Here is a 17,181-nt window from a genome sequence, read left to right as displayed (position 1 = left end):
CACACACACACACACACACACGATATTAAAGCCTCCACGAAATCTTTTTATATAAAATAAAGGTAGTATTTTTAGATGTTTCTAATAAAGAGAATCTTCATATTAAAAGAATAAGAAAAAAAGATACGCAAGCTTAGCGCAGGATACACGCCTAGAAAGAAAACAAATGAGAGTGCTACGCAAGACTCTTTTTCCTAATGCGATTTATCGACGTTATAGAAATCATTGTATTACCTTTACGCCAGGAAATTGTTGCAATTTGATTACGCGAGAAATTAGTGTTATTGAACGTTTTTACGATGCGATACTTTTTTTTCTTTCTTATTTTTCCGCTAATCTTTCGCCGTTTAATTTCACATGTCCCAAAGTTAAGTAAATTCTCACTGATCGCCGTAATAAAAAAGAATTGTTCCATTCATCTGTGATAGAGAATAGAGAGATGTATTTACCGAACGTAGAAAAAATTCCGCAAAAGTATCGCTGAACTTATTAATCGCATTTTAAACGAAAAAAAAAGATATCGTGCATTTTTATCTACAATCTTCTTCGCTTGAGAAAAAAGAAAAAAGAAATAAATAAAAAGAGAGAACAAGTATCCTACGATTTTACGTCTACAACGCGGAACAATATTTTCTTCCGAATTCTTTACACCTTTCTTTTATACTTTTGCACGGATTTTTCGAAAGCAATTTTTCTACCGATCTTGGAATCGATTATGTTTTTTATAATATAATCCTTGAAAAAGAGCGACGCCATGAAGAAAGCACAACTTTTCGAAGGAACGATCGCAAGGGGCGACTATTAGGACATGCTTTAAAGTTCGAATGGGGATGACGTTAACTGTTATCTATTATTAATTGTCATTGTACAGTACCATCCGTTCTTGTTAGTTAACCCTCTTGTTGAAGACGTAATCAAAGAATTAGTAGCACGTCGGTGTACGCTTGCACGATGAAGAAAAAATTTGTTACGTTTTAGCGAGATTTTACTAAGCCAATTAGAATAAATACATGCACTCGGTAGTCTGATCGAAGCGATAAAAATTAGTTGTCGAGCCTTCTCTCGTCGAACTTGTGCTCGAAATTTCCTCGTGTCGAAGTACATAGATGCTATAGTATATTTACGCGTTCGAGGTCGAGAGAGGAGCGGTCCGGCCCGCAACGTTGTTGCGCGTATGTTGTTGCGTGTTTGGCATAAATACGTGGAAGAGAGGAAAGAATAATATAACGAGTGAATTAATTAATGTCCCTTTGACGATATTACACGCCCCATATGGCACGTAAATACGCGATTCGCTGAAAACAAAGTACCTTTGCAAGTTTGCCATTAAAAAGTATTAGGCGAGATTTGTATGTATGTACTATATCGGTGCGTCTTGGTTGTACGTATACGTATTCGAGAGTAAAGAAAGAGAATAAGACCTATGTAAGTTTGGAAAATCTAGTATTAGGTAATAGCTTTAAATCTTTGTCCGTGCTAACTGTTGGATTTAACGAACCGGAAACAGTGTTCCGAAACCTGTGACGAAGAGAAAGTAAAATTATACACATAATGAGGTATTAGCACTAAGGTAACTACGTGGATAGGAAGTTTAATCGGATAGTAAGTAACTAATTAGTACATAAAACTTGTCATATGTATCGAGATATTAGTATCGGCGATGTTACTAATTTTTCTGCTTCGAGGAGAGGATTTAATATATATTCGATCGATGGAAGGTTGACTTTGTCGCGAAGAAAATACATCGTCCTCTTTTCCAGTCTCTCTCTCTCTCTCTCTCTTTCCTTCTCTTTCCTGTTCCTCTTGAAATATTAATGGTTGACAATATAAATTTGGATCGTTTCGTAAAGTTACCAAATAAAATTCGTAAAGTAGCGTTTTTGTACGAGACACAGTTAGGGCGCGAGAAGCGGTAGAGTACTATAGAGAGAAATACAAAGGAGAGGGAAAGAAACGATAGTAGGAAGGTGTAAAAGTTAAACGGAACGCTTCATAGAAATTCGATAATAACGCTCTCCGAGGAGTCCTACGTGATTTTAGTTTGGAGAATCGTTACTAGCCAGACGGATCACAGGTTTTACTATGCGTCGCTCTTCGATCGAAGAAAAGCATGAGGTATATACATATGTGGTACTTACATAGTCGTCGGTGAGAAAGAGTGGTGCCATGTTATAAGACTGTATAATTCCACGTGCGTAGAATTATGAGAGACGAGGCAAGAAAAGTAAATAAATATATTGACACAGAGCATCACGTTTCGATTTTATTCTCTCGAGGAAATATTTTTCTTTCGTTCGGTTTTTTCTTCGCTCGAACGAACAAAACGATTAAACTATTTTCTTACGAAGCTCGATAATTTGTACTTTTCACTCTGCCCCGCCCCCACCCCCCTGAAAAAACAAAAAGTTTTGCTTGTTCCCACGGAGCGACTAAATGTTTCCAAACTCAAACTTGGTGAGTTTTCGGAAGGAAAGTTTGTTTACCGTAGCCGCGAGTCAAAAAGAGAGTCGTTTCTCCGGAGAGGAGAGACGAGAGAGGAGAGACGGGAGACTCGAGCTTATCAACTTCCGATCTCTAATCTCGATAAGATGTCGCGAACAGGAAGGCGGTAAACGGAGCTGGAGCTGTCGAGCGTCAACAGCCCCCTGTCCACTATTGGCACCAACACCACCACCAGCACCGTCGGCCTTCACCGGCAAAACCGTCTCATCACCTACAACGGATTTACAATGAGTGAACTCGACTGGATATTCCATTTCTCTAATGCGATTATACGCGTTTGTGCGTCGTGGATTGCGGATTCGTTTTAATTGGGATTACATTTCAATTAAAACCTCATTCCTATTAGGCGTTAGGGGGCTGAAGGGACGCGTTGAATTTCGAGGAATAATTGATACGAACAACGCGTGTTATCTGGCTCGTGCGAGCACGGGACAACGTTAAAATATGCATGTTTGCCAATCAGGAGGTGTTCGGAGTTACACGTTTCTCGGTCCTCTCGGCAAATACGCGATTATGACGCTATCTAGAACAGACGGTCGTGCAAACATGCGCGATACTACCTTTGATCCTTCCCGAATCGATCGGATCGTCCGTTCGTGATTCTGAAAATACTCATCTCATAGAATTTCGATCGTACGAATAGTGCGGGACGACTCTATCTAATCGAAAGGTTACAAATCGAGTACCGATAGCTTACTTCTTTAGAAATATTCCAATCGAACGAGAACAATTCCGTCGAACGGTTATTTTGCAATCGCGAGCAAGCTCGAAATATTCAATAGCGCGTTTGGGGTTCTCTCGATTTATACGCGTCCACGACGCGACGCGGGTGTGTGCGCGCGTGTATGTGTTTGTTATTATATTCTCGTATACATGTACATATAGAAATTCGTATCACACATGGCATATCAAATGCACCGAATGATTGGGAACGAGTGGAGAGAGGAAGAGTGGCCCGGTACATACAAGGTTTCAAATATTCAAGAGAAATTTGCTATCACCAGTAGAAGCCTATCAAAACGCATTACCGGTGTATAATCGTTCGATATTCTCTAATTAAGCTTAATCGCTCGTTTAAACGTGTAAATCTCGCAGCACGTGATAGAGAGCACGAAAAGGTTCGCCCGTTACCGGTCGCTATAGCCAATGGCGATGACGACGATGATGATTATGACGGTGACAGTCGTGCTGGCGATAGAAATTCTCTTATTGCAGATAATTTGATGATATTACCAGATAATATTTAACAGTTAAAAGGATATCATTCGATGTTGATATCGTACCGGAAGAAAATCTCTTTTGAAATTGAAGATTCGATTTGCTTGATTGGAGAACGTCCTTTACATATACATACGTACATATGCATGTATATATATACCTTATCTACTTTTTTCTTCTTGCTTTTTGCAGCGCGTGGACCTATCCACGATCGATTTACGAGCGATGCGAGAAAAGAGGGAACATCGATATTTCAGGCGTAGGAGAGTGCGTCGTAAAATCTTGACGTGATTTCAAAGTATAGCCTTGCTTTTCTCTCTTTCCTTCTCTTTTGTCTTTCTCAGAAGCCTTTACGTTCAAGGAACATCTTGGACGTATCCTGAAATTTTAAACATGCTACGGAGCTATATGCGTTGTCAGATTCATCGAAGGTTAAAGGAGAATAGTATTTTTATGTTATCTATTCGAGGTACGCGAAACGGTGAAGACTAAAAGAGGACAAAGAAGTAAAAGAGTCACGGACGCGATTATTTCGATAATACTCTTAACTCGATTGCTCCTTCGAAGAGCAACAGTTCAATTTATACCGATGCAAAAAGTGAGTGCGAAGTAAAAATTGTCGAAGCGTTCGCTTGAAATATTTAACGAGAAACTAAATTTGTTACTTTTTGATCCTTTTCGCTGATATTGTGAATTATATTAATTCTCTCTCCCTCTCTCTCTCTTTTCTCATTTTACATACAAGTAACTTCGAGTCAGACTTTCATGATGCATTACGGAACCTAATGAAAATTTTATTAATTTAATTTCAGGGCCAAATGGATTATTAATTGCACGGAATCAATATTATACGAGTAACGTGTCATTTAATGGAGAATTATCGTTGGATATGTAGCACGAATTTTCTTTTTTTTTTATTTATTAAAAATATGGATTTGCAAAATATAGAACAGCAAAAATAAATGAATAATAATTATTATTCGAATGTACTCTATAATCTTTCAGCTTTCCATTTAATATTCTTTTCCTACTGTTTCGTTTCGTAAATAAACGACTACGAAATTAGATAAAAAGGAAAGGACGAACGTAGGTTGAAAGGTTAAAGATTCACAAGAAATCCGACTAATGTCCAACAACGTTCTATCGATTCAGTTTCGTTTGAGTATTCCTGCATCTCTATGCCTCTCTCTCTCTCTCTCCCTCTCTCTCTCTCTCTCTCTCTCTCTCTCTCTCCCTCTCTCTTTGTCTCTTTATGCATACGCGCGTGCCAATGCATCGAGCCATTCTTCGCATGAATCCATACTTCGGCCAGGCTAAGTAACAGGAATTATGCAATCGAATGACACAATGGTGCAACTATTATGTAACGGCAAGCAGACGACTTCCGTACAATGGAGGACGATGATGACAATGGCAGACCTTCTCTCGCCTCTATACCACCATTCTGTCTCTTCTCATGTTCCCATCCCAATCCTCTCTTTCTCTTTCTCTCTCCCTCTCTCTCTCTCTCTCTCTCTCTCTCTCGACAGCGATGCCATGGCTCGATAGCGCTAAATTCTCTACCGCATACTAATTGTCGTATCTGTCTATACGATAAAGCATCAGCAGCCCTCCGGCGTGTGGCCACGGATAATCCCATTAAAATTCACTTTAATGAGAATCACCTGAAACGGGCCGGCGAATAAGGGCGATAAGGAAATTGCTACAATTAACGGTGAATCTCTATAATCGCGGGGTAAATCTTTTAATACGGCTTGTATATCGATACGAAAAGAGTATGGATCGTCGAAGGTTCGGAGAAAATTTCAAAGGAACATGTTTGAAAATTTAACGTTTGTAATTATAATAACGTATACATGGATCCATGAATTGGTATACGAGATGAGGAGAAAAAGATAGAGCTATGTCGGACAAGAGAGTTAGTTGTGGATTAGATTACTTCGTTCGCTTTCCGATTTTCCTTACAGATGATTCGATACTGTCCGAGTCGGAGTTCGAGAGAAGTACTCGAAGGAATCAAGATCGCTTCTTCGGACATTGACAAAATCGAAGGAACGACGCTTGGTAGCTTGCGTCCAACTTTTCGGCCGTGGAGGGCAAAGTGAATTTAATCGGAAAGGGAAAAAGATGCGCCGGCGAATACGACCCATGTCCCAAAGCTATTATTTCCAAGAACATATCGACGAGAAAGAGACCAAAAAGTAGGAGGATTGATAGACTCGATACTGGTTCGAGTTTCTCCAACGATTTTATCGTTGATACGATGAGATATGCCTATTTCACGCAATGACCTACTTTTCTAGTCTGAGCGCAACGAGAACGTCAGCGTTTTGCCAGTCAGAAATCAGAAATCATATTGGTTATTCGAGTGATATCACGGAAAGAAAATATATGGAATCCGATTTCTCTATGCAATATCAATATCACCATTCTCCGAGTATGAACGTGTAATAAATATACATACGTATTTAATGGATTTTTCTCTCTTTTCTTATTAAAATTAATTAATGCGCGTCGAACGCGGTTTGTTTCGGTATCGTTGTTTCGGATGTAACAATAGAGAGAGAGAAACGTACGACGCGTGGTCGTTTATAAGCGCATATGCCGTTCTTGCGGAACAACACGTTTCATAGATTTTTTCTTTCTTTGCAAACGAAATGATCGATCGTAAAGAGTAGGAAAAGCCGAGGAGTTTAGGTAGAAACGTCGACCTTTTATTTTTCAATAACCGCATCGTCGCGGTGAGTTTGATGGCGGTATTTTGATACTTTTTCGTTCACAGAGATAAAAGGCTCGTCAAGTACGGTTATACGCGCGTTATTAGTTTTCAGAAATACATGAGGAAGGAGTACGAGGCAGGTACGGGGACGCCGGTAAACTTCAAACTCGACTCATTAGGGCGTCGAGAAACTCGTGTTTAACAAAACTTTGCGCTGCAATAAATGTTCCGGTTGTATTACACTCGCATGAAGATAGAACGGCCATCGCGTTGAAATATCGTCGAAGCAGGAATAGAGAAATATATTTCAGAATAATTTATAATAATACTTATGGTATCTCGTAACATTGTTTCGATCTAAGAATTCGATAACCCTTACTTTTGTACGTTAAGTTTGTCGTACATCCCATTTTATCGTTATATTTAACGATAAAAATATATGAATTTATACGTAAACCAAAAATTGGAAACTTTTATCGAACGATTGAAAAACTTTTCGAAAATCATTACGCGTCTTTAAAAGTTGTCTTTTTCCGGAATAAGAGACGGTCGGCCAACATGTCATTTTAAAACGCGTACCAATACCGAACTTGAATACTGTGATTGCAATTGGGATAAGAGCAGCCGGTCCTTTTGCCAAAGGCACATTAGCATTGAAACATTGAAACCGTGTGGCTGCAACGATGCGGAAATGAATCCGCCGAGCGCGGAAGTATGAACATTACGAGCCTGGTGCTTCGCGTTGTACACTGGCCACGGCGTTTTTTTTCATTCGACCGAGTGGAATCGCTAATGGCGTAGCTATTAGTGAAAAGAAATGAACTTACGAGAAGAGAGAGAGAGAGAGAGAGAGAGAGAGAGAGAGAGAGGAGAAAACTGCGTTAAAGGAGAAAGTTCGCGGTGAGATATTCATTCGCGAGCCGTTAAAAAAAGAAAAAGTAATATTCGCGTCGTTGCTGAAGGAAAAGATAACAGAAGCTTGATGAAAGGCAGCATTCATCTTGAAGAATTGTTAAGTTTTGCATTCGAAAAAAGGATACAGATCCTCCGATATACTGTACGCTTTCGGTATAAATTTCTATATAACAAGATTTTCCAAGTAGAAAACATCATAAAGTAGGATACATCATGCATGTAATTCTCCATTTACCAGTTCTAGAAAAATGGAATAAAAATCGTGTAAAAGGAGAATCCTTTCGTTTTTTAAACCATGTTATTTTCAAATCGTGTAAAAAAAAAATCGTATGAAAGGAGAACCAGATATGATTTTTTTTAAATATGTATACGTATAACATAGACCGTCGCATAAACGTGATATCGGATTTAGAATCGGTTTGTAGGAATCGTGTGCTTAACAAACGAAACAAAAAGAAATCAGATGGTTTAATATCACTCGTCGTCGGTATTTTATTATCTATAAATATTGCTAGATAAGTTTTAATTTCCAAAGAGTCAGATTTAATTAAATCTGATCGAGTAAAACCGCGATGAGTTTTTCGATCCAGGATAAAGTGCAAGAAGATCGCCACTTAGCCGACGAAATACAATGAGTTGTTTTTTAAACAATCTCCGTTCGCCTTTTAGTCGATCTTTTTACAGCCACTTCACTGATGATAAAAGAGAGCTTTTTCGGTGAATAATAGTTAACAATGATGAGTTTTCCGTACTAACGTGAGCGAATCTAGCCGTTTGGTATAGTACAACGAAGACGAGCACGTGAACGCGCTACGAAAGGAAAAAGCAGAAAGAACACGCGCTAGTAAAAAGAATCTTCCGCAATAATGGATAATTGAGTGCTACCACCGGTTGGAGTAATACCTGAAAATAAGATAAGTCCTTAGGTATAGGATAGATTTGCCTATTCCGTGATCCAAGCTGCTATGATTCGAAAAACGATTGGAGGAAAAAAGCGAATATAAACGTTATACGTATTATTTCTACAAGTACGAGGCAGAAGTTTTCTTAACGCGTATTCAAATTTATCAGGTATATGCGTACTTATGGTGTAAAAAAATTTTGATCGATCGATGAGTCGTTTAAAATTAACTGGAAAGGAATTTTTTAATTCATCGATTGCCGACGGATGAAAAAGGAGAGAGAGAGAGAGAGAGAGAGAGAGAGAGAGAGAGAGAGAGAGAGAGAGAGAGAGAGAACGTAGACGTATAATAATTCGAATCGAAGACTCTCGATTTACCGCACACGCGATATGACAGAATCGAGAATAGAAAGAAAAGACATAATATCGACTTTTATTCATCGATAGTGTTACTTAAGAAAAGGTTTTTTCGTAAAGGGGGACATGTATCGGGACGTGTGGGACGTGTCTTCGAGAATATAATAACCAGTAGCTACACCTGCGATCCTGATTGCACCTCACCAGCTGGCAGTGATTTGTTCTTTTCTTTATGCACCGAAGCCCTCTTTTGTACTCCGAGTAATAGTCCATATTTACTCAGTGTTACAGTTATTACTTCAATTTCTTGCAAATAAAATTGGATATAATTTCTCTTCTCTTCTTGGGTCTGAAATCATTTTTTAAAAGACATCCCGTTAGATATCGTATCGCCGACAGACAAGTTTGCCAGAGACAAAGTGAACTTTCTCAACAATTTCTTCTTCCGTAAAAAACATGAGAGAGAGAGAGAGAGAGAGAGAGAGAGAGAGAGAGAGAGAGAGAGAGAGAGAGGCATACAAGACCGCACAAACTCTAAGAGAGCGTGCATCGAAAACAAAAGTACGTGCGTGACGCAGACCTTAAGGATACTTCTCTTGTAGCTCAAAAACTCCAACGATATCGAAAAAGCGAATTGTAAAAAGAGATAGTAAGAAAAGAAAAGCAGAAAGAGTCACGTCTACATCACGTGTCAACTTTTTCCCCGGGATTGCAAAGTTTTCCACGCTGAAACTCGGTCGAAACTATTTATTTGAAACATTTCGAGAAGGTACATCGACTTCGTCCCTTTTATAACGCAGAGTAAGTTCGGTCCTAAGATTACCTTTCTTTTACTACTTCGAATCAAAGTACGACGACGGATTTTACTTTCTTTCGCACGCTTTAAACCTTTCGCTAACTCGATAAGCCTCTCCCCTTGCCTTTCACGAAGCAATAGAAATTCTCAAGCGGTTATTTTTCAGATTGTCGCGTTAGACGATTCATCGTGTACACATACAATATACGTACGTGGCACAATCGATTTCGTTATTCGAATTCGATCGATTTAACGATCAAATTTAATAACTTTTCCAAATTGTTCGTAATACAATTTTTAAATAAACTACCCGCTAATTATATTTTCTCTACTTACAGAAATAATTTATATACGTTGCATATGTAGAACGTATATAAATCGGCGAAGGAAATATGGTATATCGCGAGAAACGAAGAGGATTGTGTCTCGAAAGAAAGAAAACCGCATGGTCTTTTTCTCTGGAAAGAGAATGACGCGCCAATATATATTCTCACGACTTTGGTACCGGTTTCCAAGGGAATAAATTGCGTGCCGTTTTATTTACGTCTTCGAGCAAAGAGGACACAAAGAGAGCGAGAATGCCGCAACTTCCAATGGCATTGCACGGCGGATGCTTCGCGAGAGGGGACGCTTCCTTCGCCCAACATCGGAAACGTCTATGGACACTTTAACTTATTTTACTTCGGCTTTTCGCTCCGCATTCATCGCTACATTCATCGTCGCATCCGTACCCGCCTACGTAACGCGCGCGTTACAACCTTTCCTCTGACCAATTTACGAACCTATACGATGCATTTCGATTCGCAAAACCACGCTGTTCCTTCTTTTACTTTTAGATTACTTCTTACAAACGTTTCCCCCTATCGACTAAACCACGATCTCGGTTCTATATGATAAAGCCAATTAACCGTCTAAACATCTTTTATTTTTATCTCGAGAGTTTCATCGAGGACAAGATTTTTCTAATTCGTAGAAAAGAATAATTTTAAAGAACCTACGCCTCTGCTTCTCGCCTCGCAGGACTAGGGAGCACTGAATTACTTTCACACCAGTTTTTTTATCGAACATTCCATCGGCTTATTTTGCAGAACTCAACGAGACCGGAGATGAGACGGAGCCGGTTTTCGTATAAGTAACACGGAAAGGCGCTCAATGAGAAGGCATCAAGCACGCGAGCTCAGCTTCTCTCTCTCTCTCTCTCTCTCTCTCTCTCTCTCTCTCTCTCTCTCTTTCTCTCTCCGTCTCTTTCGTTCTACCCAGAATCTCTTATACTCTTTCGAGGCGAAAGCAAAGGATGGAGCCAATCGTTGCACTTTTTGTACGTTTTACCTAAAGGCTGACGCGAGCTCTCGTGCGAGACTCGAAACGAGCAGGTAGGAGGGGTAAAAAGGTATGACTTTAATTTAGAGATAGAACGTGCGCAACGTTAATGTCCCTCCATCGAATTCCTTCTGTCCGTTACAAGGAGACATTCACGATAATGAGTTCTTCTTCTTAGACATCTCGTTCAAGTTCTCTTATACACGTGGCTTTCGTTCGAGCTTGTTAGTGCTCCCGATCACGTTAACTCGAACTCTTTCCGCTTACCCACTCTTTTTTAAGTGCCAACTTAACAACAAAATAAAATCCATCGAAATAAATAACCAAGGATTATTTTCTCTCGTCGTTGTCAGCAACTGTAAAAGGATTTTTGCGCTTGGCCAATAAAATGGAATTGTAGTCAAATATTTGTTCATGTAGCCTATCGATTTCTAATCAACTTATAGTGTCTTAGCGAAACAATTGAGTTTTGCTGAATAAACTTCTCTTCCTTGACAACTTGAATGTCAGGTAGCTAGATATCACGTAGAAAGTTTGTAGCCACAATCAAGAAGATAAGGGATCATCCCCGAGAGATTCTCTCTATGTCTCTCTCTATGGAAAGAGAGAGAGAGAGAGAGAGAGAGAGAGAGAGAGAGAGAGAGATTCTCTCTTGCAAGATAATGCACAACGAAGAGACTCTGAGAAGTCGCATGACGAGGCTCGGAAGTCTGTAAGGTGGAAGATATCATAGTACAGAGTCCACCGAGGAGACGTAAACCACGCGAGACCTCACCGTTTTCTTTGCAGAACCTTTATATTTAGATTCGGTGAACTTGGAGAGAAAGAGAGAGAAAAAGAGAGCGAGCGAAAGAGATATAAATAAGAGTAGAAAAGGATAGAAAAGAAGAAAAGAAGAGAGGATCGTAGCCATCTTTGCATGTTGCTACAGTTGGCGTACGTTGGGTACATCCCTCGAGAGCGAAGACACTAATTTAGAGGCGTGTCGGCGTTTAGAATGCAACGGCTCGGTCGACGTCATCATTAAGAGAAGAGAAGAAGAAGAGAGAGAGAGAGAGAGAGAGAGAGAGAGAGAGAGAGAGAGAGAGGGTCGAGAGAGAGGGAGATTTTATCTTTCCGTGAGAGCCCACGATGTCTCCTGTCTTCGAATGACACCGTGCGAGAGATACGGTGCTTATGTTAATGCGAAGTGTGGAACGCGGCTGAGAGAGAGAGAGAGAGAGAGAGAGTGACACACAATGCTGCTCGTGGCGATACTCGTGAAACCAAGAGCCATTAATAACGGAACGAGACGAACCGAATGAATCACGCTCTCTTCTACTCACGGTCCTTCCTATTATAATGCAAACATTCGGAGCGGCTTAATGACGACGTAACGCTATCTTTGTGTAAAACCGCGCTTCGGAAAGGCTCGAGAGTAGAGTTCCTCAACCCTTCTTATACCACTCTTCCCTTCGAATCGCCGACTTTTTCGTAAACTTTTTTTCTGTTTCTTTTATTATTTTAAAAAGAATGTTTCCGCACATTTTTTATTTCCTTTTTTCTTTTTTATATAATTTCGATAGAAAATGATTCAAAGTTTTTAATCCTTGGAAAGTTATTCGTCGATCGAATTTAAAGTTTTGTAAACGTTTTTGTAAAGAAATAAAGAAGATCGAGTAGACCATTCGTAAAAAAGAATAAGTCGGTAACGTCGCGGTTTATTTCGACGTAAAATTGTGAAGAATATTTTTCTTGATCGTTATGGTTACGGGGACGATACGATAGTCGTGTTCTCCGAGGGATCCGCGAAACGAGTCGTATAACTTTCCCTCGTATTTCTTAATGGGATTAGGATCAGCATAAAATAGGTAAGAGTCGTGACGTATTTCGTAACTGGGTGCATAGATACATATATACCGGAGATACTTGCAGTTAATATTTATGCCGCGCGGACTATCGTAAGATAAACACAACTTCCCAACGACGAGAGGGTAACTTCTGAGAAGAACTAATCTCACCACCTTATTACATGCTGCCGAGACACTGAATATACATTATAATAAAACTGGAATTCTCGTGCTCCTGAATCGACAATTCTCTCTTATCCATTCTCTATGTATTGTATCGCGTTTCGACGAATTTATAACGGCCAATATGTGAAGTATTATCCGCATCGATAATTCGATTTATTCGATCGATTTGAATTGTAATTATCAATTAAAATTCAATCTTTCAAAATCGAAACGCACACAGACACGCTATAGTATGAGTGTGACGGGAGAAAAACACGAATTTACGTTTACTCTGTCCCTTTCAAATGGTTCTTTTTTTTCTGTACGAGAGTAACGAGAGAAAGGAGTTTTCAAATCGACGACAACGAATATTCTCTTGATAAACGAATTTACCAATGTCGAAATAGTCAAAGTCGGTGAACTCGTTAGGCGCAACGGTTTTGGATCTATCCAAGTCAAACTAGCCAATGTCAGGCCGTCGCGGTACTCATGAATTTGCATGGACCAGACCAAATATAATCTTAGTGCACACAGATGTTTCTCTCTCTCTCTCTCTCTCTCTCTCTCTCTCTCTCTCTCTCTCCCCCCTATCTATCTATCTATCTATCTATCCCTTTCTCTCTCCGTACCAGGCTCTTCCTAGAAGCACTCCTCTCGACCCATTCTCACCTTTCGTACAGCGAAACGTGGATAGCAAGTAGAGATCGCTGTAACTAGTTAGGGACGGACGTAAGACCTTCGCGAGCAATCAACTTGTTTATACCCGTGATTTTCTACGTAGTCTTACAGTTTTCCTCTTTCAAATCTTTTTATTGGATTATGATGTCAAGATCGAGACACGATACAATTCGAGTAAAGTTCTAATTTTCGAACGATCGGACCTTTCGTATGATATGGTAACCGGCTTGGAAACTATTACTTTCACAGATCCTATAAACTTGGACAGCTGATACATATGTAGGAAGGGCTGTATACGTTCGTCGATAGTTTATGGCGAGTTTGATGAAGATTTTGTAATTACTAAGCCAGCCATGGTACTAAATTATGCGCGATTACGAAGACTGTGCACGTCTGGCGTAATGCGTATCTACTAACTCCCGTAGTTTAGGGGAATATAGTGCTCTTGTTACGTCTCAAGTAAGTTAATGCTGTTCGCCCGATGCAAGGCAGCTTCGCGACTGTTTCTAAAGCGATCGACGCCGTTTCGCGTAAACATTGTGTTTCCTTGTCGACCCGTGATTCGATCACACTCAGAATTCTAATAGCTTTGTCCATAAACCGAAGCTTAATCTCTCCTTAAGCATTAATTACTTAGGAAATAGGAAGGAAACGATTAGACAATCGATCTAGCGTAAGGAGTCTTGACGTCTCAACGATATCCTCACTCGAGGAATGAACGAATACGTTCGAGTACGAAGCTCGACGTATCGTTTGCTTTTAAAAAGCTGCTTTTAAAAGGTACGCGTGCACGAAACGTCTCGCACAGTTATTTTACGCTTAAGCACCTTGGTCAAAGTCAAATTTATCGCGATCTAGGGGCTTTCCTCTAGATTTTGAACTCCCGATTCTGTTACTTCGTTCGAGCTAAGGATCTCCCTTTTTTGCTAAGAGAAATTCGATCCATGACAAGATATGGTAACATCGATCGCTTCGGAATAAGGAAAAAGAAGGGAAATAAATAAAGAATAGGCTGCTAGTTCTTCCTTTATGTATCAGACAGGCGATAGCCTCCGTTTCGTCTTAATCGCAGCGTTCCTTTTTCTCTACCAAGACCTTCCGTTCTTGCGATCCCTCTTTTTTCTCTTTTTGGATACTCATACGCGCACATGTGCAAGTATATGTGTATATATATATATATATAGGTAGGTACGTATCCGAACTCTGCTTCGTGGGTATCCTCACGAGACGAGGCGTATTCGAGCCACGTCGTATCCTCGATACCTTAATGAAGCAAATTTGCATCCATACGCGACGCGAGTGAGCAAGTACAGAGATACAATAAAACTGATTTCTCGTCTCCTGCCGTGGATCGGGCTAAGATGGATGCGTCTGCACGGCAGCTCGCTGTTACCCGTTCACCGAGTTGCATGATAATGATTCAAGCTCAGCCTTGCGCTGCGGTGGACATCCTGTTGCAACCCTCTTCGCTCGTTCCAAATCCCGTACCGACATGGAACTATCTACTCTCCACCTTCCCGGATATTCTCCACTCTCCGCTCGTCATAATCGGAAATACCGTGGCTGTACGAAGAATTTCAATGAACTCGTTTTCTTCTCTAGATACTTTCTTCATTTTTCAAACGGCTTAACCGTCGAACGTTAAACGACGACGATCCAACGACGTTAAATAATTCTTTGGAAATGAGACGTAGGATATGAACGTAGGAGCTCGATTAAAATGGTTCGAATCGCGATACAAGTAGTATCGATACCAACAACGGGTGTAGCTTCGAGTGCCGATCGTATCTATATTCGTATAAACTCCCGCTCTATAGTTTATTTTTCCTGATATTTCAACATTTATTCATTCAACGTTATTCCGACGTTCCTCCGTGGAGATTAAAGAGGAAAGAATTTTTTGCACTGTGGTGGAGAAAACGTATGGTTGATCCGAAATCAGAGTGAAAGAAAAAAAAAAAAGGAAGAAAAGGGAAAAAGAACGTGATGGGCAGGAAAGAGAGGGTAAATTTCAAAGATCGTAAAAGTCTTTTGATGTCGACGGAGCATATTCGGTGCAAAAGGATAGACGGCAATTGTAGCTGTTCGAAACACGGAAACAGCAGATTCACGGTCAGAGGGAGCAGGAGAATGGAACGTCAATACGGAGGCTCGTTACACGATGATATACCAATGCCAACAAAGCAGTTCTGCCTGTTGGCCGAATGCATCGACCTAACTAACATAAGCAGACTCTCTAACAGCCCAATCAGAACGTTTCAACAAAGATACTACAGCGACTATTGTATATCTATGCTATATCTACCCTATGTATATCTATGCTCTATCCATTCTCTGTTTCTAGTCTACTCGATATAATATATCCCGTTATACCTTCGTCGGAGCGATGCGAATGAGAAAGTCTTGTAATCGAATTCGATTAGCTTTTCCAAATGTGATATCAAATTTCAATCGTTCGACTTATTATTCAAAGGGCAGACTTTCCTCTTTTAGTTCTTGACGATTATGGTCCAATCAATTGGACGTATTTATGGGATAAAGGAAAGAAAATAATCGTATCGAAACGCAAATAATCGCGAATATCCGAAATATCCTGATCGCCGACGATGTTAAGGACAAAGAAGTGTCTTACTTGAAATCGGTTATTTCAGAACAAAGATTATTTCATCTTCTCGCCGAATCGAGCCGAGAATTAATCCCTTACACGGATACACAAACGGACAAATCAATAGAACATCGAACAGAGTAAACCACTTTGGATGGGGCTTTACTAAACTACGAGATACCTAAATTAAAACGTTGAATTAATTCGTCGATCGAACACACTTCTCTTCGGCTTTTGCACATAGACAAACTCAGCCGATCCTCGAGGCGAGCCCTCTAGCCATTGCCCATCTCGATCCCTCTGTAAGAATATGAACGTTATCTGACACAGCTAAGCTCGTTTCATAGAGAGAGAGAGAGAGAGAGAGAGAGAGAGAGAGAGAGAGAGAGAGAGAGAGAGACGCTGAACGGTGGAATGGAGGAATTGCCGATGAGAAAGAACGTTAGAGAACGGTGCAATTACAAGGGAGTGGGTGAGACAGAGGTGCCGGGAGGGAAGGGTAGAAGCTGCTTTCGTTCGTTCCTTCGGTGATAATACAGCACTCGCGAACGCGCCCGCGCGCATGCACATGACCGAGAAATAGAAGGAATAAAGGATAGCGCGATGAGGATCGTTCTTCCAAATATCTGTATATAACGATACAATTTCGGGTTTCGCTTTTGCCTCGGGATATCGTTCTTTTCGATATAAACGCGCTCGGATATTTACTACTTATATGTTCGAATATTTGAAAAAAATCAAGTGCTTCGTATTACGCTTTAGCACGAGGACGACACCATTCTTTGAATTCTTTATCGTACTCTTTTTTTTTTATTACCGCGCTTACGTCTAATGTGGCGGAGAATATGACAGATAAAAATTCGTGTACCTATAGGCGTTGTAACTTTTACTATTAATTAGGTATATCGTAACGTATTAATTAGTAGCATTAATTTTAAGGCGAAAGTTACCGAACTTTCGATTTTCTTTTCTTTCTCCGTACGTAATTTAAATTCGATTTAATTTTGGAATTTACGAACTTGCTCTAATTGGTAGTATCATGAAAATTAATGGCAGAGGAGAGACCCATAAAACGCGTACTTCGGCAAGATTTGCTAGCACCGGGCGTTCGCGATTGAAATCTTACGCAATCCTGCAACAATTTCCTTCTCATACCTTGTGTTCACCTGGGACTCG

This window comes from Vespula pensylvanica, chromosome 7 (assembly GCF_014466175.1).
Source record: "Vespula pensylvanica isolate Volc-1 chromosome 7, ASM1446617v1, whole genome shotgun sequence".
Lineage (NCBI taxonomy): Eukaryota > Metazoa > Arthropoda > Insecta > Hymenoptera > Vespidae > Vespula > Vespula pensylvanica.
Note: the sequence above shows the minus strand (reverse complement) of the source record.